Raw genomic sequence first — 19522 nt, 5'->3', positions numbered from 1 at the left:
CGGCTCCGGAATAATGAATTCCGGCCCAGACCCGGCCCGTTGACACCCCTAGGTGACCCCCTGGGAAATCCTCGTGTTGCACCCCTCCCTTTTTTGTTTCGAAATCAAAATTTTCCCTTCGTTCTTTATGCTGTAGTAATTTAGCTCCGTCGGAACGATTGCTTTATATTTTGCTTCTCATCGAAGCATGAAGGCGGATCTGAAGGCGCGAGACAAGTCAGGAACGGTACGGCTGGATCGAAGCCCGGATCGTCGGTCAAAGTTGTCGGCGCAAATGTATAAGCGCAAGCGTGAAGGATCAATTTCAGGATAATTGAGAGTTGTGCGACGAGGGAAAAAAAAGGTGCAAAGCAACAAGAAAAAAATATAAAAGTAAATAAATAAAAGGATGTGAGGAAATTCATGAATTGACGCTTAGAATGAATTCGGGTCCAGAAAAGCCAAACTGCTTCACAGGACGTGGCAGTTTAAAAGAATAAAGCGAAAGGAACATGGCGGGTGCGATCATACCAGCACTAATGCACCGGATCCCATCAGAACTCCGAAGTTAAGCGTGCTTGGGCGACAGTAGTACTAGGATGGGTGACCCTAGGCCTGTCAACGGGTCGGGTCTACACCCGGATCCGGATCGGATCCCTAAAATTTTTGCGGGTAAGGGTAGGGATTTCATTCCGTTATCCGGATCCGGATCCGTTTTTTCAAACAAAAAAACGGGTCGGATACGGAATATAGTATTCCGACCCGTATTAGACCCGGATCCGGATATAAATGATTTAATAATTTATAAAAAATATATATTATCAATATAATTTGATTAGGATGATGTATTTGAGTAAAATCAATTTGATTTATTTTCTTATTTGGTTTTTTCTTTGCATTAGCTAGAAATTTGTTTACAAATATATCTTTTTCTCTTTTTTGTTAGAAATTATAAATTTTGGCAAATTTGTTCGGGTAGACCCGACCCGGAACCGAGACTCGTCGGGTCCGGATCCGGAACACCGAATAAAAGACCCGTCGGGTAAACGGGTCGGATCCGGGTCCGGGTCCGGAATAATGAATTCCGGCCCGGACCCGGCCCGTTGACACCCCTAGGTGACCCCCTGGGAAATCCTCGTGTTGCACCCCTCCCTTTTTTGTTTCGAAATCCAAATTTCCCCTTCGTTCTTTATGCTGTAGTAATTTAGCTCCGTCGGAACGATTGCTTTATATTTTGCTTCTCATCGAAGCATGAAGGCGGATCTGAAGGCGCGAGACAAGTCAGGAACGGTACGGCTGGATCGAAGCCCGGATCGTCGGTCAAAGTTGTCGGCGCAAATGTATAAGCGCAAGCGTGAAGGATCAATTTCAGGATAATTGAGAGTTGCGCGACGAGGGAAAAAAAATGGTGCAAATCAACAAGAAAAAAATGTAAAAGTAAATAAATAAAAGGATGAGGGGAAATTCTTGAATTGACGCTTAAAATGAATTCGGGTCCAGAAAAGCCACACTGCTTCACAGGACGGGGCAGTTTAAAAGAATAAAGCGAAAGGAACATGGCGGGTGCGATCATACCAGCACTAATGCACCGGATCCCATCAGAACTCCGAAGTTAAGCGTGCTTGGGCGAGAGTAGTACTAGGATGGGTGACCCCCTGGGAAGTTCTCGTGTTGCACCCCTCCCTTTTTTGTTTCGAAATCCAAATTTCCCCTTCGTTCTTTATGCTGTAGTAATTTAGCTCCGTCGGGTCGATTGCTTTATATTTTGCTTCTTATCGAAGCATGAAGGCGGATCTGAAGGCGCGAGACAAATCAGGAACGGTACGGCTGGATCGAAGCCCGGATCGTCGGTCAAAGTTGTCGGCGCAAATGTATAAGCGCAAGCGTGAAGGATCAATTTCAGGATAATTGAGAGTTGTGCGACGAGTGAAAAAAAAGGTGCAAAGCAACAAGAAAAAAATATAAAAGTAAATAAATAAAAGGATGAGAGGAAATTCATGAATTGACGCTTAGAATGAATTCGGGTCCAGAAAAGCCAAACTGCTTCACAGGACGTGGCAGTTTAAAAGAATAAAGCGAAAGGAACATGGCGGGTGCGATCATACCAGCACTAATGCACCGGATCCCATCAGAACTTCGAAGTTAAGCGTGCTTGGGCGACAGTAGTACTAGGATGGGTGACCCTAGGCCGGTCAACGGGTCGGGTCTACACCCGGATCCGGATCGGATCCCTGAAATTTTTGCTGGTATGGGTAGGGATTTAATTCCGTTATCCGGATCCGGATCCGTTTTTTCAAACAAAAAAACGGGTCGGATACGGAATATAGTATTCCGACCCGTACTAGACCCGGATCCGGATATAAATGATTTAATAATTTATAAAAAATATATATTATCAATATAATTTGATTAGGATGATGTATTTGAGTAAAATCAATTTGATTTATTTTCTTATTTGGTTTTTTCTTTGCATTAGCTAGAAATTTGTTTACAAATATATCTTTTTCTCTTTTTTGTTAGAAATTATAAATTTTGGCAAATTTGTTCGGGTAGACCCGACCCGGATCCGAGACTCGCCGGGTCCGGATCCGAAACACCGAATAAAAGACCCGTCGGATCCGGGTCCGGCTCCGGAATAATGAATTCCGGCCCAGACCCGGCCCGTTGACACCCCTAGGTGACCCCCTGGGAAATCCTCGTGTTGCACCCCTCCCTTTTTTGTTTCGAAATCAAAATTTTCCCTTCGTTCTTTATGCTGTAGTAATTTAGCTCCGTCGGAACGATTGCTTTATATTTTGCTTCTCATCGAAGCATGAAGGCGGATCTGAAGGCGCGAGACAAGTCAGGAACGGTACGGCTGGATCGAAGCCCGGATCGTCGGTCAAAGTTGTCGGCGCAAATGTATAAGCGCAAGCGTGAAGGATCAATTTCAGGATAATTGAGAGTTGTGCGACGAGGGAAAAAAAAGGTGCAAAGCAACAAGAAAAAAATATAAAAGTAAATAAATAAAAGGATGTGAGGAAATTCATGAATTGACGCTTAGAATGAATTCGGGTCCAGAAAAGCCAAACTGCTTCACAGGACGTGGCAGTTTAAAAGAATAAAGCGAAAGGAACATGGCGGGTGCGATCATACCAGCACTAATGCACCGGATCCCATCAGAACTCCGAAGTTAAGCGTGCTTGGGCGACAGTAGTACTAGGATGGGTGACCCTAGGCCTGTCAACGGGTCGGGTCTACACCCGTATCCGGATCGGATCCCTAAAATTTTTGCGGGTAAGGGTAGGGATTTCATTCCGTTATCCGGATCCGGATCCGTTTTTTCAAACAAAAAAACGGGTCGGATACGGAATATAGTATTCCGACCCGTATTAGACCCGGATCCGGATATAAATGATTTAATAATTTATAAAAAATATATATTATCAATATAATTTGATTAGGATGATGTATTTGAGTAAAATCAATTTGATTTATTTTCTTATTTGGTTTTTTCTTTGCATTAGCTAGAAATTTGTTTACAAATATATCTTTTTCTTTTTTTTGTTAGAAATTATAAATTTTGGCAAATTTGTTCGGGTAGACCCGACCCGGAACCGAGACTCGTCGGGTCCGGATCCGGAACACCGAATAAAAGACCCGTCGGGTAAACGGGTCGGATCCGGGTCCGGGTCCGGAATAATGAATTCCGGCCCGGACCCGGCCCGTTGACACCCCTAGGTGACCCCCTGGGAAATCCTCGTGTTGCACCCCTCCCTTTTTTGTTTCGAAATCCAAATTTCCCCTTCGTTCTTTATGCTGTAGTAATTTAGCTCCGTCGGAACGATTGCTTTATATTTTGCTTCTCATCGAAGCATGAAGGCGGATCTGAAGGCGCGAGACAAGTCAGGAACGGTACGGCTGGATCGAAGCCCGGATCGTCGGTCAAAGTTGTCGGCGCAAATGTATAAGCGCAAGCGTGAAGGATCAATTTCAGGATAATTGAGAGTTGCGCGACGAGGGAAAAAAAAATGGTGCAAATCAACAAGAAAAAAATGTAAAAGTAAATAAATAAAAGGATGAGGGGAAATTCTTGAATTGACGCTTAAAATGAATTCGGGTCCAGAAAAGCCACACTGCTTCACAGGACGGGGCAGTTTAAAAGAATAAAGCGAAAGGAACATGGCGGGTGCGATCATACCAGCACTAATGCACCGGATCCCATCAGAACTCCGAAGTTAAGCGTGCTTGGGCGAGAGTAGTACTAGGATGGGTGACCCCCTGGGAAGTCCTCGTGTTGCACCCCTCCCTTTTTTGTTTCGAAATCCAAATTTCCCCTTCGTTCTTTATGCTGTAGTAATTTAGCTCCGTCGGAACGATTGCTTTATATTTTGCTTCTCATCGAAGCATGAAGGCGGATCTGAAGGCGCGAGACAAGTCAGGAACGGTACGGCTGGATCGAAGCCCGGATCGTCGGTCAAAGTTGTCGGCGCAAATGTATAAGCGCAAGCGTGAAGGATCAATTTCAGGATAATTGAGAGTTGTGCGACGAGTGAAAAAAAAGGTGCAAAGCAACAAGAAAAAAATATAAAAGTAAATAAATAAAAGGATGAGAGGAAATTCATGAATTGACGCTTAGAATGAATTCGGGTCCAGAAAAGCCAAACTGCTTCACAGGACGTGGCAGTTTAAAAGAATAAAGCGAAAGGAACATGGCGGGTGCGATCATACCAGCACTAATGCACCGGATCCCATCAGAACTCCGAAGTTAAGCGTGCTTGGGCGACAGTAGTACTAGGATGGGTGACCCTAGGCCTGTCAACGGGTCGGGTCTAGACCCGGATCCGGATCGGATCCCTGAAATTTTTGCGGGTATGGGTAGGGATTTAATTCCGTTATCCGTATCCGGATCCGTTTTTTCAAACAAAAAAACGGGTCGGATACGGAATATAGTATTCCGACCCGTATTAGACCCGGATCCGGATATAAATGATTTAATAATTTATAAAAAATATATATTATCAATATAATTTGATTAGGATGATGTATTTGAGTAAAATCAATTTGATTTATTTTCTTATTTGGTTTTTTCTTTGCATTAGCTAGAAATTTGTTTACAAATATATCTTTTTCTCTTTTTTGTTAGAAATTATAAATTTTGGCAAATTTGTTCGGGTAGACCCGACCCGGATCCGAGACTCGCCGGGTCCGGATCCGGAACACCGAATAAAAGACCGTCGGGTAAACGGGTCGGATCCGGGTCCGGGTCCGGAATAATGAATTCCGGCCCGGACCCGGCCCGTTGACACCCCTAGGTGACCCCCTGGGAAATCCTCGTGTTGCACCCCTCCCTTTTTTGTTTCGAAATCCAAATTTCCCCTTCGTTCTTTATGCTGTAGTAATTTAGCTCCGTCGGAACGATTGCTTTATATTTTGCTTCTCATCGAAGCATGAAGGCGGATCTGAAGGCGCGAGACAAGTCAGGAACGGTACGGCTGGATCGAAGCCCGGATCGTCGGTCAAAGTTGTCGGCGCAAATGTATAAGCGCAAGCGTGAAGGATCAATTTCAGGATAATTGAGAGTTGCGCGACGAGGGAAAAAAAAATGGTGCAAATCAACAAGAAAAAAATGTAAAAGTAAATAAATAAAAGGATGAAGGGAAATTCTTGAATTGACGCTTAAAATGAATTCGGGTCCAGAAAAGCCACACTGCTTCACAGGACGGGGCAGTTTAAAAGAATAAAGCGAAAGGAACATGGCGGGTGCGATCATACCAGCACTAATGCACCGGATCCCATCAGAACTCCGAAGTTAAGCATGCTTGGGCGAGAGTAGTACTAGGATGGGTGACCCCTTGGGAAGTTCTCGTGTTGCACCCCTCCCTTTTTTGTTTCGAAATCCAAATTTCCCCTTCGTTCTTTATGCTGTAGTAATTTAGCTCCGTCGGGACGATTGCTTTATATTTTGCTTCTTATCGAAGCATGAAGGCGGATCTGAAGGCGCGAGACAAGTCAGGAACGGTACGGCTGGATCGAAGCCCGGATCGTCGGTCAAAGTTGTCGGCGCAAATGTATAAGCGCAAGCGTGAAGGATCAATTTCAGGATAATTGAGAGTTGTGCGACGAGGGAAAAAAAAGGTGCAAAGCAACAAGAAAAAAATATAAAAGTAAATAAATAAAAGGATGAGAGGAAATTCATGAATTGACGCTTAGAATGAATTCGGGTCCAGAAAAGCCAAACTGCTTCACAGGACGTGGCAGTTTAAAAGAATAAAGCGAAAGGAACATGGCGGGTTCGATCATACCAGCACTAATGCACCGGATCCCATCAGAACTCCGAAGTTAAGCGTGCTTGGGCGACAGTAGTACTAGGATGGGTGACCCTAGGCCTGTCAACGGGTCGGGTCTAGACCCGGATCCGGATCGGATCCCTGAAATTTTTGCGGGTATGGGTAGGGATTTAATTCCGTTATCCGGATCCGGATCCGTTTTTTCAAACAAAAAAACGGGTCGGATACGGAATATAGTATTCCGACCCGTATTAGACCCGGATCCGGATATAAATGATTTAATAATTTATAAAAAATATATATTATCAATATAATTTGATTAGGATGATGTATTTGAGTAAAATCAATTTGATTTATTTTCTTATTTGGTTTTTTCTTTGCATTAGCTAGAAATTTGTTTACAAATATATCTTTTTCTCTTTTTTGTTAGAAATTATAAATTTTGGCAAATTTGTTCGGGTAGACCCGACCCGGATCCGAGACTCGCCGGGTCCGGATCCGGAACACCGAATAAAAGACCCGTCGGGTAAACGGGTCGGATCCGGGTCCGGGTCCGGAATAATGAATTCCGGCCCGGACCCGGCCCGTTGACACCCCTAGGTGACCCCCTGGGAAATCCTCGTGTTGCACCCCTCCCTTTTTTGTTTCGAAATCCAAATTTCCCCTTCGTTCTTTATGCTGTAGTAATTTAGCTCCGTCGGAACGATTGCTTTATATTTTGCTTCTCATCGAAGCATGAAGGCGGATCTGAAGGCGCGAGACAAGTCAGGAACGGTACGGCTGGATCGAAGCCCGGATCGTCGGTCAAAGTTGTCGGCGCAAATGTATAAGCGCAAGCGTGAAGGATCAATTTCAGGATAATTGAGAGTTGCGCGACGAGGGAAAAAAAATGGTGCAAATCAACAAGAAAAAAATGTAAAAGTAAATAAATAAAAGGATGAGGGGAAATTCTTGAATTGACGCTTAAAATGAATTCGGGTCCAGAAAAGCCACACTGCTTCACAGGACGGGGCAGTTTAAAAGAATAAAGCGAAAGGAACATGGCGGGTGCGATCATACCAGCACTAATGCACCGGATCCCATCAGAACTCCGAAGTTAAGCGTGCTTGGGCGAGAGTAGTACTAGGATGGGTGACCCCCTGGGAAGTCCTCGTGTTGCACCCCTCCCTTTTTTGTTTCGAAATCCAAATTTCCCCTTCGTTCTTTATGCTGTAGTAATTTAGCTCCGTCGGAACGATTGCTTTATATTTTGCTTCTCATCGAAGCATGAAGGCGGATCTGAAGGCGCGAGACAAGTCAGGAACGGTACGGCTGGATCGAAGCCCGGATCGTCGGTCAAAGTTGTCGGCGCAAATGTATAAGCGCAAGCGTGAAGGATCAATTTCAGGATAATTGAGACTTGTTCGACGAGGGAAAAAAAAGGTGCAAAGCAACAAGAAAAAAATATAAAAGTAAATAAATAAAAGGATGAGAGGAAATTCATGAATGGACGCTTAGAATGAATTCGGGTCCAGAAAAGCCAAACTGCTTCACAGGACGTGACAGTTTAAAAGAATAAAGCGAAAGGAACATGGCGGGTGCGATCATACCAGCACTAATGCACCGGATCCCATCAGAACTTCGAAGTTAAGCGTGCTTGGGCGACAGTAGTACTAGGATGGGTGACCCTAGGCCGGTCAACGGGTCGGATCTACACCCGGATCCGAATCGGATCCCTGAAATTTTTGCGGGTATGGGTAGGGATTTAATTCCGTTACCCGGATCCGGATCCGTTTTTTCAAACAAAAAAACGGGTCGGATACGGAATATAGTATTCCGACCCGTATTAGACCCGGATCCGGATATAAATGATTTAATAATTTATAAAAAATATATATTATCAATATAATTTGATTAGGATGATGTATTTGAGTAAAATCAATTTGATTTATTTTCTTATTTGGTTTTTTCTTTGCATTAGCTAGAAATTTGTTTACAAATATATCTTTTTCTCTTTTTTGTTAGAAATTATAAATTTTGGCAAATTTGTTCGGGTAGACCCGACCCGGATCCGAGACTCGCCGGGTCCGGATCCGGAACACCGAATAAAAGACCCGTCGGGTAAACGGGTCGGATCCGGGTCCGGGTCCGGAATAATGAATTCCGGCCCGGACCCGGCCCGTTGACACCCCTAGGTGACCCCCTGGGAAATCCTCGTGTTGCACCCCTCCCTTTTTTGTTTCGAAATCCAAATTTCCCCTTCGTTCTTTATGCTGTAGTAATTTAGCTCCGTCGGAACGATTGCTTTATATTTTGCTTCTCATCGAAGCATGAAGGCGGATCTGAAGGCGCGAGACAAGTCAGGAACGGTACGGCTGGATCGAAGCCCGGATCGTCGGTCAAAGTTGTCGGCGCAAATGTATAAGCGCAAGCGTGAAGGATCAATTTCAGGATAATTGAGAGTTGCGCGACGAGGGAAAAAAAATGGTGCAAATCAACAAGAAAAAAATGTAAAAGTAAATAAATAAAAGGATGAGAGGAAATTCATGAATTGACGCTTAGAATGAATTCGGGTCCAGAAAAGCCAAACTGCTTCACAGGACGTGGCAGTTTAAAAGAATAAAGCGAAAGGAACATGGCGGGTGCGATCATACCAGCACTAATGCACCGGATCCCATCAGAACTCCGAAGTTAAGCGTGCTTGGGCGAGAGTAGTACTAGGATGGGTGACCCCCTGGGAAGTCCTCGTGTTGCACCCCTCCCTTTTTTGTTTCGAAATCCAAATTTCCCCTTCGTTCTTTATGCTGTTGTAATTTAGCTCCGTCGGAACGATTGCTTTATATTTTGCTTCTCATCGACGCATGAAGGCGGATCTGAAGGCGCGAGACAAGTCAGGAACGGTACGGCTGGATCGAAGCCCGGATCGTCGGTCAAAGTTGTCGGCGCAAATTTATAAGCGCAAGCGTGAAGGATCAATTTCAGGATAATTGAGAGTTGTGCGACGAGGGAAAAAAAAGGTGCAAAGCAACAAGAAAAAAATATAAAAGTAAATAAATAAAAGGATGAGAGGAAATTCATGAATTGACGCTTAGAATGAATTCGGGTCCAGAAAAGCCAAACTGCTTCACAGGACGTGACAGTTTAAAAGAATAAAGCGAAAGGAACGTGGCGGGTGCGATCATACCAGCACTAATGCACCGGATCCCATCAGAACTTCGAAGTTAAGCGTGCTTGGGCGACAGTAGTACTAGGATGGGTGACCCTAGGCCGGTCAACGGGTCGGGTCTACACCCGGATCCGGATCGGATCCCTGAAATTTTTACGGGTATGGGTAGGGATTTAATTCCGTTACCCGGATCCGGATCCGTTTTTTCAAACAAAAAAACGGGTCGGATACGGAATATAGTTTTCCGACCCGTATTAGACCCGGATCCGGATATAAATGATTTAATAATTTATAAAAAATATATATTATCAATATAATTTGATTAGGATGATGTATTTGAGTAAAATCAATTTGATTTATTTTCTTATTTGGTTTTTTCTTTGCATTAGCTAGAAATTTGTTTACAAATATATCTTTTTCTCTTTTTTGTTAGAAATTATAAATTTTGGCAAATTTGTTCGGGTAGACCCGACCCGGATCCGAGACTCGCCGGGTCCGGATCCGGAACACCGAATAAAAGACCCGTCGGGTAAACGGGTCGGATCCGGGTCCGGGTCCGGAATAATGAATTCCGGCCCGGACCCGGCCCGTTGACACCCCTAGGTGACCCCCTGGGAAATCCTCGTGTTGCACCCCTCCCTTTTTTGTTTCGAAATCCAAATTTCCCCTTCGTTCTTTATGCTGTAGTAATTTAGTTCCGTCGGAACGATTGCTTTATATTTTGCTTCTCATCGAAGCATGAAGGCGGATCTGAAGGCGCGAGACAAGTCAGGAACGGTACGGCTGGATCGAAGCCCGGATCGTCGGTCAAAGTTGTCGGCGCAAATGTATAAGCGCAAGCGTGAAGGATCAATTTCAGGATAATTGAGAGTTGCGCGACGAGGGAAAAAAAATGGTGCAAATCAACAAGAAAAAAATGTAAAAGTAAATAAATAAAAGGATGAGAGGAAATTCATGAATTGACGCTTAGAATGAATTCGGGTCCAGAAAAGCCAAACTGCTTCACAGGACGTGGCAGTTTAAAAGAATAAAGCGAAAGGAACATGGCGGGTGCGATCATACCAGCACTAATGCACCGGATCCCATCAGAACTCCGAAGTTAAGCGTGCTTGGGCGAGAGTAGTACTAGGATGGGTGACCCCCTGGGAAGTCCTCGTGTTGCACCCCTCCCTTTTTTGTTTCGAAATCCAAATTTCCCCTTCGTTCTTTATGCTGTTGTAATTTAGCTCCGTCGGAACGATTGCTTTATATTTTGCTTCTCATCGACGCATGAAGGCGGATCTGAAGGCGCGAGACAAGTCAGGAACGGTACGGCTGGATCGAAGCCCGGATCGTCGGTCAAAGTTGTCGGCGCAAATTTATAAGCGCAAGCGTGAAGGATCAATTTCAGGATAATTGAGAGTTGTGCGACGAGGGAAAAAAAAGGTGCAAAGCAACAAGAAAAAAATATAAAAGTAAATAAATAAAAGGATGAGAGGAAATTCATGAATTGACGCTTAGAATGAATTCGGGTCCAGAAAAGCCAAACTGCTTCACAGGACGTGACAGTTTAAAAGAATAAAGCGAAAGGAACGTGGCGGGTGCGATCATACCAGCACTAATGCACCGGATCCCATCAGAACTTCGAAGTTAAGCGTGCTTGGGCGACAGTAGTACTAGGATGGGTGACCCTAGGCCGGTCAACGGGTCGGGTCTACACCCGGATCCGGATCGGATCCCTGAAATTTTTACGGGTATGGGTAGGGATTTAATTCCGTTACCCGGATCCGGATCCGTTTTTTCAAACAAAAAAACGGGTCGGATACGGAATATAGTATTCCGACCCGTATTAGACCCGGATCCGGATATAAATGATTTAATAATTTATAAAAAATATATATTATCAATATAATTTGATTAGGATGATGTATTTGAGTAAAATCAATTTGATTTATTTTCTTATTTGGTTTTTTCTTTGCATTAGCTAGAAATTTGTTTACAAATATATCTTTTTCTCTTTTTTGTTAGAAATTATAAATTTTGGCAAATTTGTTCGGGTAGACCCGACCCGGATCCGAGACTCGCCGGGTCCGGATCCGGAACACCGAATAAAAGACCCGTCGGGTAAACGGGTCGGATCCGGGTCCGGGTCCGGAATAATGAATTCCGGCCCGGACCCGGCCCGTTGACACCCCTAGGTGACCCCCTGGGAAATCCTCGTGTTGCACCCCTCCCTTTTTTGTTTCGAAATCCAAATTTCCCCTTCGTTCTTTATGCTGTAGTAATTTAGCTCCGTCGGAACGATTGCTTTATATTTTGCTTCTCATCGAAGCATGAAGGCGGATCTGAAGGCGCGAGACAAGTCAGGAACGGTACGGCTGGATCGAAGCCCGGATCGTCGGTCAAAGTTGTCGGCGCAAATGTATAAGCGCAAGCGTGAAGGATCAATTTCAGGATAATTGAGAGTTGCGCGACGAGGGAAAAAAAATGGTGCAAATCAACAAGAAAAAAATGTAAAAGTAAATAAATAAAAGGATGAGAGGAAATTCATGAATTGACGCTTAGAATGAATTCGGGTCCAGAAAAGCCAAACTGCTTCACAGGACGTGGCAGTTTAAAAGAATAAAGCGAAAGGAACATGGCGGGTGCGATCATACCAGCACTAATGCACCGGATCCCATCAGAACTCCGAAGTTAAGCGTGCTTGGGCGAGAGTAGTACTAGGATGGGTGACCCCCTGGGAAGTCCTCGTGTTGCACCCCTCCCTTTTTTGTTTCGAAATCCAAATTTCCCCTTCGTTCTTTATGCTGTTGTAATTTAGCTCCGTCGGAACGATTGCTTTATATTTTGCTTCTCATCGACGCATGAAGGCGGATCTGAAGGCGCGAGACAAGTCAGGAACGGTACGGCTGGATCGAAGCCCGGATCGTCGGTCAAAGTTGTCGGCGCAAATGTATAAGCGCAAGCGTGAAGGATCAATTTCAGGATAATTGAGAGTTGTGCGACGAGGGAAAAAAAAGGTGCAAAGCAACAAGAAAAAAATATAAAAGTAAATAAATAAAAGGATGAGAGGAAATTCATGAATTGACGCTTAGAATGAATTCGGGTCCAGAAAAGCCAAACTGCTTCACAGGACGTGACAGTTTAAAAGAATAAAGCGAAAGGAACGTGGCGGGTGCGATCATACCAGCACTAATGCACCGGATCCCATCAGAACTTCGAAGTTAAGCGTGCTTGGGCGACAGTAGTACTAGGATGGGTGACCCTAGGCCGGTCAACGGGTCGGGTCTACACCCGGATCCGGATCGGATCCCTGAAATTTTTACGGGTATGGGTAGGGATTTAATTCCGTTATCCGGATCCGGATCCGTTTTTTCAAACAAAAAAACGGGTCGGATACGGAATATAGTATTCCGACCCGTATTAGACCCGGATCCGGATATAAATGATTTAATAATTTATAAAAAATATATATTATCAATATAATTTGATTAGGATGATGTATTTGAGTAAAATCAATTTGATTTATTTTCTTATTTGGTTTTTTCTTTGCATTAGCTAGAAATTTGTTTACAAATATATCTTTTTCTCTTTTTTGTTAGAAATTATAAATTTTGGCAAATTTGTTCGGGTAGACCCGACCCGGATCCGAGACTCGCCGGGTCCGGATCCGGAACACCGAATAAAAGACCCGTCGGGTAAACGGGTCGGATCCGGGTCCGGGTCCGGAATAATGAATTCCGGCCCGGACCCGGCCCGTTGACACCCCTAGGTGACCCCCTGGGAAATCCTCGTGTTGCACCCCTCCCTTTTTTGTTTCGAAATCCAAATTTCCCCTTCGTTCTTTATGCTGTAGTAATTTAGCTCCGTCGGAACGATTGCTTTATATTTTGCTTCTCATCGAAGCATGAAGGCGGATCTGAAGGCGCGAGACAAGTCAGGAACGGTACGGCTGGATCGAAGCCCGGATCGTCGGTCAAAGTTGTCGGCGCAAATGTATAAGCGCAAGCGTGAAGGATCAATTTCAGGATAATTGAGAGTTGCGCGACGAGGGAAAAAAAAATGGTGCAAATCAACAAGAAAAAAATGTAAAAGTAAATAAATAAAAGAATGAGGGGAAATTCTTGAATTGACGCTTAAAATGAATTCGGGTCCAGAAAAGCCACACTGCTTCACAGGACGGGGCAGTTTAAAAGAATAAAGCGAAAGAAACATGTCGGGTGCGATCATACCAGCACTAATGCACCGGATCCCATCAGAACTCCGAAGTTAAGCGTGCTTGGGCGAGAGTAGTACTTGGATGGGTGACCCCCTGGGAAGTCCTCTTGTTGCACCCCTCCCTTTTTTGTTTCGAAATCCAAATTTCCCCTTCGTTCTTTATGCTGTAGTAATTTAGCTCCGTCGGAACGATTGCTTTATATTTTGCTTCTCATCGAAGCATGAAGGCGGATCTGAAGGCGCGAGACAAGTCAGGAACGGTACGGCTGGATCGAAGCCCGGATCGTCGGTCAAAGTTGTCGGCGCAAATGTATAAGCGCAAGCGTGAAGGATCAATTTCAGGATAATTGAGAGTTGCGCGACGAGGGAAAAAAAAATGGTGCAAATCAACAAGAAAAAAATGTAAAAGTAAATAAATAAAAGGATGAGGGGAAATTCTTGAATTGACGCTTAAAATGAATTCGGGTCCAGAAAAGCCACACTGCTTCACAGGACGGGGCAGTTTAAAAGAATAAAGCGAAAGAAACATGTCGGGTGCGATCATACCAGCACTAATGCACCGGATCCCATCAGAACTCCGAAGTTAAGCGTGCTTGGGCGAGAGTAGTACTTGGATGGGTGACCCCCTGGGAAGTCCTCTTGTTGCACCCCTCCCTTTTTTGTTTCGAAATCAAAATTTTCCCTTCGTTCTTTATGCTGTAGTAATTTAGCTCCGTCGGAACGATTGCTTTATATTTTGCTTCTCATCGAAGCATGAAGGCGGATCTGAAGGCGCGAGACAAGTCAGGAACGGTACGGCTGGATCGAAGCCCGGATCGTCGGTCAAAGTTGTCGGCGCAAATGTATAAGCGCAAGCGTGAAGGATCAATTTCAGGATAATTGAGAGTTGCGCGACGAGGGAAAAAAAAGGTGCAAAGCAACAAGAAAAAAATATAAAAGTAAATAAATAAAAGGATGTGAGGAAATTCATGAATTGACGCTTAGAATGAATTCGGGTCCAGAAAAGCCAAACTGCTTCACAGGACGTGGCAGTTTAAAAGAATAAAGCGAAAGGAACATGGCGGGTGCGATCATACCAGCACTAATGCACCGGATCCCATCAGAACTCCGAAGTTAAGCGTGCTTGGGCGAGAGTAGTACTAGGATGGGTGACCCCCTGGGAAGTCCTCGTGTTGCACCCCTCCCTTTTTTGTTTCGAAATCCAAATTTCCCCTTCGTTCTTTATGCTGTTGTAATTTAGCTCCGTCGGAACGATTGCTTTATATTTTGCTTCTCATCGACGCATGAAGGCGGATCTGAAGGCGCGAGACAAGTCAGGAACGGTACGGCTGGATCGAAGCCCGGATCGTCGGTCAAAGTTGTCGGCGCAAATTTATAAGCGCAAGCGTGAAGGATCAATTTCAGGATAATTGAGAGTTGTGCGACGAGGGAAAAAAAAGGTGCAAAGCAACAAGAAAAAAATATAAAAGTAAATAAATAAAAGGATGAGAGGAAATTCATGAATTGACGCTTAGAATGAATTCGGGTCCAGAAAAGCCAAACTGCTTCACAGGACGTGACAGTTTAAAAGAATAAAGCGAAAGGAACGTGGCGGGTGCGATCATACCAGCACTAATGCACCGGATCCCATCAGAACTTCGAAGTTAAGCGTGCTTGGGCGACAGTAGTACTAGGATGGGTGACCCTAGGCCGGTCAACGGGTCGGGTCTACACCCCGGATCCGGATCGGATCCCTGAAATTTTTACGGGTATGGGTAGGGATTTAATTCCGTTATCCGGATCCGGATCCGTTTTTTCAAACAAAAAAACGGGTCGGATACGGAATATAGTATTCCGACCCGTATTAGACCCGGATCCGGATATAAATGATTTAATAATTTATAAAAAATATATATTATCAATATAATTTGATTAGGATGATGTATTTGAGTAAAATCAATTTGATTTATTTTCTTATTTGGTTTTTTCTTTGCATTAGCTAGAAATTTGTTTACAAATATATCTTTTTCTCTTTTTTGTTAGAAATTATAAATTTTGGCAAATTTGTTCGGGTAGACCCGACCCGGATCCGAGACTCGCCGGGTCCGGATCCGGAACACCGAATAAAAGACCCGTCGGGTAAACGGGTCGGATCCGGGTCCGGGTCCGGAATAATGAATTCCGGCCCGGACCCGGCCCGTTGACACCCCTAGGTGACCCCCTGGGAAATCCTCGTGTTGCACCCCTCCCTTTTTTGTTTCGAAATCCAAATTTCCCCTTCGTTCTTTATGCTGTAGTAATTTAGCTCCGTCGGAACGATTGCTTTATATTTTGCTTCTCATCGAAGCATGAAGGCGGATCTGAAGGCGCGAGACAAGTCAGGAACGGTACGGCTGGATCGAAGCCCGGATCGTCGGTCAAAGTTGTCGGCGCAAATGTATAAGCGCAAGCGTGAAGGATCAATTTCAGGATAATTGAGAGTTGCGCGACGAGGGAAAAAAAAATGGTGCAAATCAACAAGAAAAAAATGTAAAAGTAAATAAATAAAAGGATGAGGGGAAATTCTTGAATTGACGCTTAAAATGAATTCGGGTCCAGAAAAGCCACACTGCTTCACAGGACGGGGCAGTTTAAAAGAATAAAGCGAAAGAAACATGTCGGGTGCGATCATACCAGCACTAATGCACCGGATCCCATCAGAACTCCGAAGTTAAGCGTGCTTGGGCGAGAGTAGTACTTGGATGGGTGACCCCCTGGGAAGTCCTCTTGTTGCACCCCTCCCTTTTTTGTTTCGAAATCCAAATTTCCCCTTCGTTCTTTATGCTGTAGTAATTTAGCTCCGTCGGAACGATTGCTTTATATTTTGCTTCTCATCGAAGCATGAAGGCGGATCTGAAGGCGCGAGACAAGTCAGGAACGGTACGGCTGGATCGAAGCCCGGATCGTCGGTCAAAGTTGTCGGCGCAAATGTATAAGCGCAAGCGTGAAGGATCAATTTCAGGATAATTGAGAGTTGCGCGACGAGGGAAAAAAAAATGGTGCAAATCAACAAGAAAAAAATGTAAAAGTAAATAAATAAAAGGATGAGGGGAAATTCTTGAATTGACGCTTAAAATGAATTCGGGTCCAGAAAAGCCACACTGCTTCACAGGACGGGGCAGTTTAAAAGAATAAAGCGAAAGAAACATGTCGGGTGCGATCATACCAGCACTAATGCACCGGATCCCATCAGAACTCCGAAGTTAAGCGTGCTTGGGCGAGAGTAGTACTTGGATGGGTGACCCCCTGGGAAGTCCTCTTGTTGCACCCCTCCCTTTTTTGTTTCAAAATCAAAATTTTCCCTTCGTTCTTTATGCTGTAGTAATTTAGCTCCGTCGGAACGATTGCTTTATATTTTGCTTCTCATCGAAGCATGAAGGCGGATCTGAAGGCGCGAGACAAGTCAGGAACGGTACGGCTGGATCGAAGCCCGGATCGTCGGTCAAAGTTGTCGGCGCAAATGTATAAGCGCAAGCGTGAAGGATCAATTTCAGGATAATTGAGAGTTGTGCGACGAGGGAAAAAAAAGGTGCAAAGCAACAAGAAAAAAATATAAAAGTAAATAAATAAAAGGATGTGAGGAAATTCATGAATTGACGCTTAGAATGAATTCGGGTCCAGAAAAGCCAAACTGCTTCACAGGACGTGGCAGTTTAAAAGAATAAAGCGAAAGGAACATGGCGGGTGCGATCATACCAGCACTAATGCACCGGATCCCATCAGAACTCCGAAGTTAAGCGTGCTTGGGCGACAGTAGTACTAGGATGGGTGACCCTAGGCCTGTCAACGGGTCGGGTCTACACCCGTATCCGGATCGGATCCCTAAAATTTTTGCGGGTAAGGGTAGGGATTTCATTCCGTTATCCGGATCCGGATCCGTTTTTTCAAACAAAAAAACGGGTCGGATACGGAATATAGTATTCCGACCCGTATTAGACCCGGATCCGGATATAAATGATTTAATAATTTATAAAAAATATATATTATCAATATAATTTGATTAGGATGATGTATTTGAGTAAAATCAATTTGATTTATTTTCTTATTTGGTTTTTTCTTTGCATTAGCTAGAAATTTGTTTACAAATATATCTTTTTCTCTTTTTTGTTAGAAATTATAAATTTTGGCAAATTTGTTCGGGTAGACCCGACCCGGAACCGAGACTCGTCGGGTCCGGATCCGGAACACCGAATAAAAGACCCGTCGGGTAAACGGGTCGGATCCGGGTCCGGGTCCGGAATAATGAATTCCGGCCCGGACCCGGCCCGTTGACACCCCTAGGTGACCCCCTGGGAAATCCTCGTGTTGCACCCCTCCCTTTTTTGTTTCGAAATCCAAATTTCCCCTTCGTTCTTTATGCTGTAGTAATTTAGTTCCGTCGGAACGATTGCTTTATATTTTGCTTCTCATCGAAGCATGAAGGCGGATCTGAAGGCGCGAGACAAGTCAGGAACGGTACGGCTGGATCGAAGCCCGGATCGTCGGTCAAAGTTGTCGGCGCAAATGTATAAGCGCAAGCGTGAAGGATCAATTTCAGGATAATTGAGAGTTGCGCGACGAGGGAAAAAAAAATGGTGCAAATCAACAAGAAAAAAATGTAAAAGTAAATAAAGAAGAGGATGAGAGGAAATTCATGAATTGACGCTTAGAATGAATTCGGGTCCAGAAAAGCCAAACTGCTTCACAGGACGTGACAGTTTAAAAGAATAAAGCGAAAGGAACATGGCGGGTGCGATCATACCAGCACTAATGCACCGGATCCCATCAGAACTTCGAAGTTAAGCGTGCTTGGGCGACAGTAGTACTAGGATGGGTGACCCTAGGCCGGTCAACGGGTCGGGTCTACACCCGGATCCGGATCGGATCCCTGAAATTTTTGCGGGTATGGGTAGGGATTTAATTCCGTTATCCGGATCCGGATCCGTTTTTTCAAACAAAAAAACGGGTCGGATACGGAATATAGTATTCCGACCCGTATTAGACCCGGATCCGGATATAAATGATTTAATAATTTAAAAAAAATATATATTATCAATATAATTTGATTAGGATGATGTATTTGAGTAAAATCAATTTGATTTATTTTCTTATTTGGTTTTTTCTTTGCATTAGCTAGAAATTTGTTTACAAATATATCTTTTTCTCTTTTTTGTTAGAAATTGTAAATTTTGGGAAATTTGTTCGGGTAGACCCGACCCGGATCCGAGACTCGCCGGGTCCGGATCCGAAACACCGAATAAAAGACCCGTCGGGTAAACGGGTCGGATCCGGGTCCGGGTCCGGAATAATGAATTCCGGCCCGGACCCGGCCCGTTGACACCCCTAGGTGACCCCCTGGGAAATCCTCGTGTTGCACCCCTCCCTTTTTTGTTTCGAAATCCAAATTTTCCCTTCGTTCTTTATGTTGTAGTAATTTAGCTCTGTCGGAACGATTGCTTTATATTTTGCTTCTCATCGAAGCATGAAGGCGGATCTGAAGGCGCGAGACAAGTCAGGAACGGTACGGCTGGATCGAAGCCCGGATCGTCGGTCAAAGTTGTCGGCGCAAATGTATAAGCGCAAGCGTGAAGGATCAATTTCAGGATAATTGAGAGTTGTGCGACGAGGGAAAAAAAAGGTGCAAAGCAACAAGAAAAAAATATAAAAGTAAATAAATAAAAGGATGTGAGGAAATTCATGAATTGACGCTTAGAATGAATTCGGGTCCAGAAAAGCCAAACTGCTTCACAGGACGTGGCAGTTTAAAAAAATAAAGCGAAAGGAACATGGCGGGTGCGATCATACCAGCACTAATGCACCGGATCCCATCAGAACTTCGAAGTTAAGCGTGCTTGGGCGACAGTAGTACTAGGATGGGTGACCCTAGGCCGGTCAACGGGTCGGGTCTACACCCGGATTCGGATCGGATCCCTGG

General features: G+C 44.4%; 12 non-coding genes and 13 pseudogenes across 12 annotated transcripts; all 25 read left to right on the top strand.

Annotated features, from left to right (window-relative positions):
- Positions 1–496: 496 nt before the first annotated feature.
- LOC140018502 (5S ribosomal RNA) lies at positions 497–620 on the top strand (annotated as a pseudogene).
- Positions 621–1540: 920 nt separating this feature from the next.
- Positions 1541–1659, top strand: LOC140017154 (5S ribosomal RNA). The gene has a single exon (XR_011823467.1). It is a non-coding gene; the product is annotated as a 5S ribosomal RNA (ribosomal RNA).
- Positions 1660–2070: 411 nt separating this feature from the next.
- LOC140019711 (5S ribosomal RNA) lies at positions 2071–2188 on the top strand (annotated as a pseudogene).
- Positions 2189–3100: 912 nt separating this feature from the next.
- On the top strand, positions 3101–3224 carry LOC140018527 (5S ribosomal RNA; annotated as a pseudogene).
- Positions 3225–4145: 921 nt separating this feature from the next.
- On the top strand, positions 4146–4264 carry LOC140017113 (5S ribosomal RNA). The gene has a single exon (XR_011823427.1). It is a non-coding gene; the product is annotated as a 5S ribosomal RNA (ribosomal RNA).
- A 411-nt stretch (positions 4265–4675) lies between these two features.
- On the top strand, positions 4676–4793 carry LOC140018901 (5S ribosomal RNA; annotated as a pseudogene).
- Positions 4794–5719: 926 nt separating this feature from the next.
- Positions 5720–5838, top strand: LOC140017788 (5S ribosomal RNA). The gene has a single exon (XR_011824093.1). It is a non-coding gene; the product is annotated as a 5S ribosomal RNA (ribosomal RNA).
- Positions 5839–6249: 411 nt separating this feature from the next.
- On the top strand, positions 6250–6367 carry LOC140018200 (5S ribosomal RNA; annotated as a pseudogene).
- Positions 6368–7293: 926 nt separating this feature from the next.
- On the top strand, positions 7294–7412 carry LOC140017112 (5S ribosomal RNA). The gene has a single exon (XR_011823426.1). It is a non-coding gene; the product is annotated as a 5S ribosomal RNA (ribosomal RNA).
- A 411-nt stretch (positions 7413–7823) lies between these two features.
- Positions 7824–7941, top strand: LOC140019249 (5S ribosomal RNA; annotated as a pseudogene).
- Positions 7942–8867: 926 nt separating this feature from the next.
- LOC140017110 (5S ribosomal RNA) lies at positions 8868–8986 on the top strand. Its single transcript, XR_011823425.1, has one exon. It is a non-coding gene; the product is annotated as a 5S ribosomal RNA (ribosomal RNA).
- A 411-nt stretch (positions 8987–9397) lies between these two features.
- On the top strand, positions 9398–9515 carry LOC140019710 (5S ribosomal RNA; annotated as a pseudogene).
- A 926-nt stretch (positions 9516–10441) lies between these two features.
- LOC140017109 (5S ribosomal RNA) lies at positions 10442–10560 on the top strand. Its single transcript, XR_011823424.1, has one exon. It is a non-coding gene; the product is annotated as a 5S ribosomal RNA (ribosomal RNA).
- A 411-nt stretch (positions 10561–10971) lies between these two features.
- On the top strand, positions 10972–11089 carry LOC140019709 (5S ribosomal RNA; annotated as a pseudogene).
- Positions 11090–12015: 926 nt separating this feature from the next.
- On the top strand, positions 12016–12134 carry LOC140017108 (5S ribosomal RNA). Its single transcript, XR_011823423.1, has one exon. It is a non-coding gene; the product is annotated as a 5S ribosomal RNA (ribosomal RNA).
- Positions 12135–12545: 411 nt separating this feature from the next.
- LOC140019708 (5S ribosomal RNA) lies at positions 12546–12663 on the top strand (annotated as a pseudogene).
- Positions 12664–13590: 927 nt separating this feature from the next.
- LOC140017990 (5S ribosomal RNA) lies at positions 13591–13709 on the top strand. Its single transcript, XR_011824295.1, has one exon. It is a non-coding gene; the product is annotated as a 5S ribosomal RNA (ribosomal RNA).
- Positions 13710–14122: 413 nt separating this feature from the next.
- On the top strand, positions 14123–14241 carry LOC140017989 (5S ribosomal RNA). Its single transcript, XR_011824294.1, has one exon. It is a non-coding gene; the product is annotated as a 5S ribosomal RNA (ribosomal RNA).
- A 411-nt stretch (positions 14242–14652) lies between these two features.
- LOC140017107 (5S ribosomal RNA) lies at positions 14653–14771 on the top strand. The gene has a single exon (XR_011823422.1). It is a non-coding gene; the product is annotated as a 5S ribosomal RNA (ribosomal RNA).
- Positions 14772–15182: 411 nt separating this feature from the next.
- LOC140019269 (5S ribosomal RNA) lies at positions 15183–15306 on the top strand (annotated as a pseudogene).
- Positions 15307–16228: 922 nt separating this feature from the next.
- Positions 16229–16347, top strand: LOC140017988 (5S ribosomal RNA). Its single transcript, XR_011824293.1, has one exon. It is a non-coding gene; the product is annotated as a 5S ribosomal RNA (ribosomal RNA).
- Positions 16348–16760: 413 nt separating this feature from the next.
- LOC140017987 (5S ribosomal RNA) lies at positions 16761–16879 on the top strand. The gene has a single exon (XR_011824292.1). It is a non-coding gene; the product is annotated as a 5S ribosomal RNA (ribosomal RNA).
- A 411-nt stretch (positions 16880–17290) lies between these two features.
- On the top strand, positions 17291–17414 carry LOC140018526 (5S ribosomal RNA; annotated as a pseudogene).
- A 921-nt stretch (positions 17415–18335) lies between these two features.
- Positions 18336–18453, top strand: LOC140019707 (5S ribosomal RNA; annotated as a pseudogene).
- A 925-nt stretch (positions 18454–19378) lies between these two features.
- On the top strand, positions 19379–19496 carry LOC140019706 (5S ribosomal RNA; annotated as a pseudogene).
- The last annotated feature ends 26 nt before the right edge of the window (positions 19497–19522 follow it).

This window comes from Coffea arabica, chromosome 11c, assembly GCF_036785885.1.
Source record: "Coffea arabica cultivar ET-39 chromosome 11c, Coffea Arabica ET-39 HiFi, whole genome shotgun sequence".
Classification (NCBI taxonomy): Eukaryota; Viridiplantae; Streptophyta; class Magnoliopsida; order Gentianales; family Rubiaceae; genus Coffea; species Coffea arabica.
The sequence above is the reverse complement of the archived record's forward strand: the minus strand, read 5'-3'. Positions and strand labels throughout refer to the sequence as shown.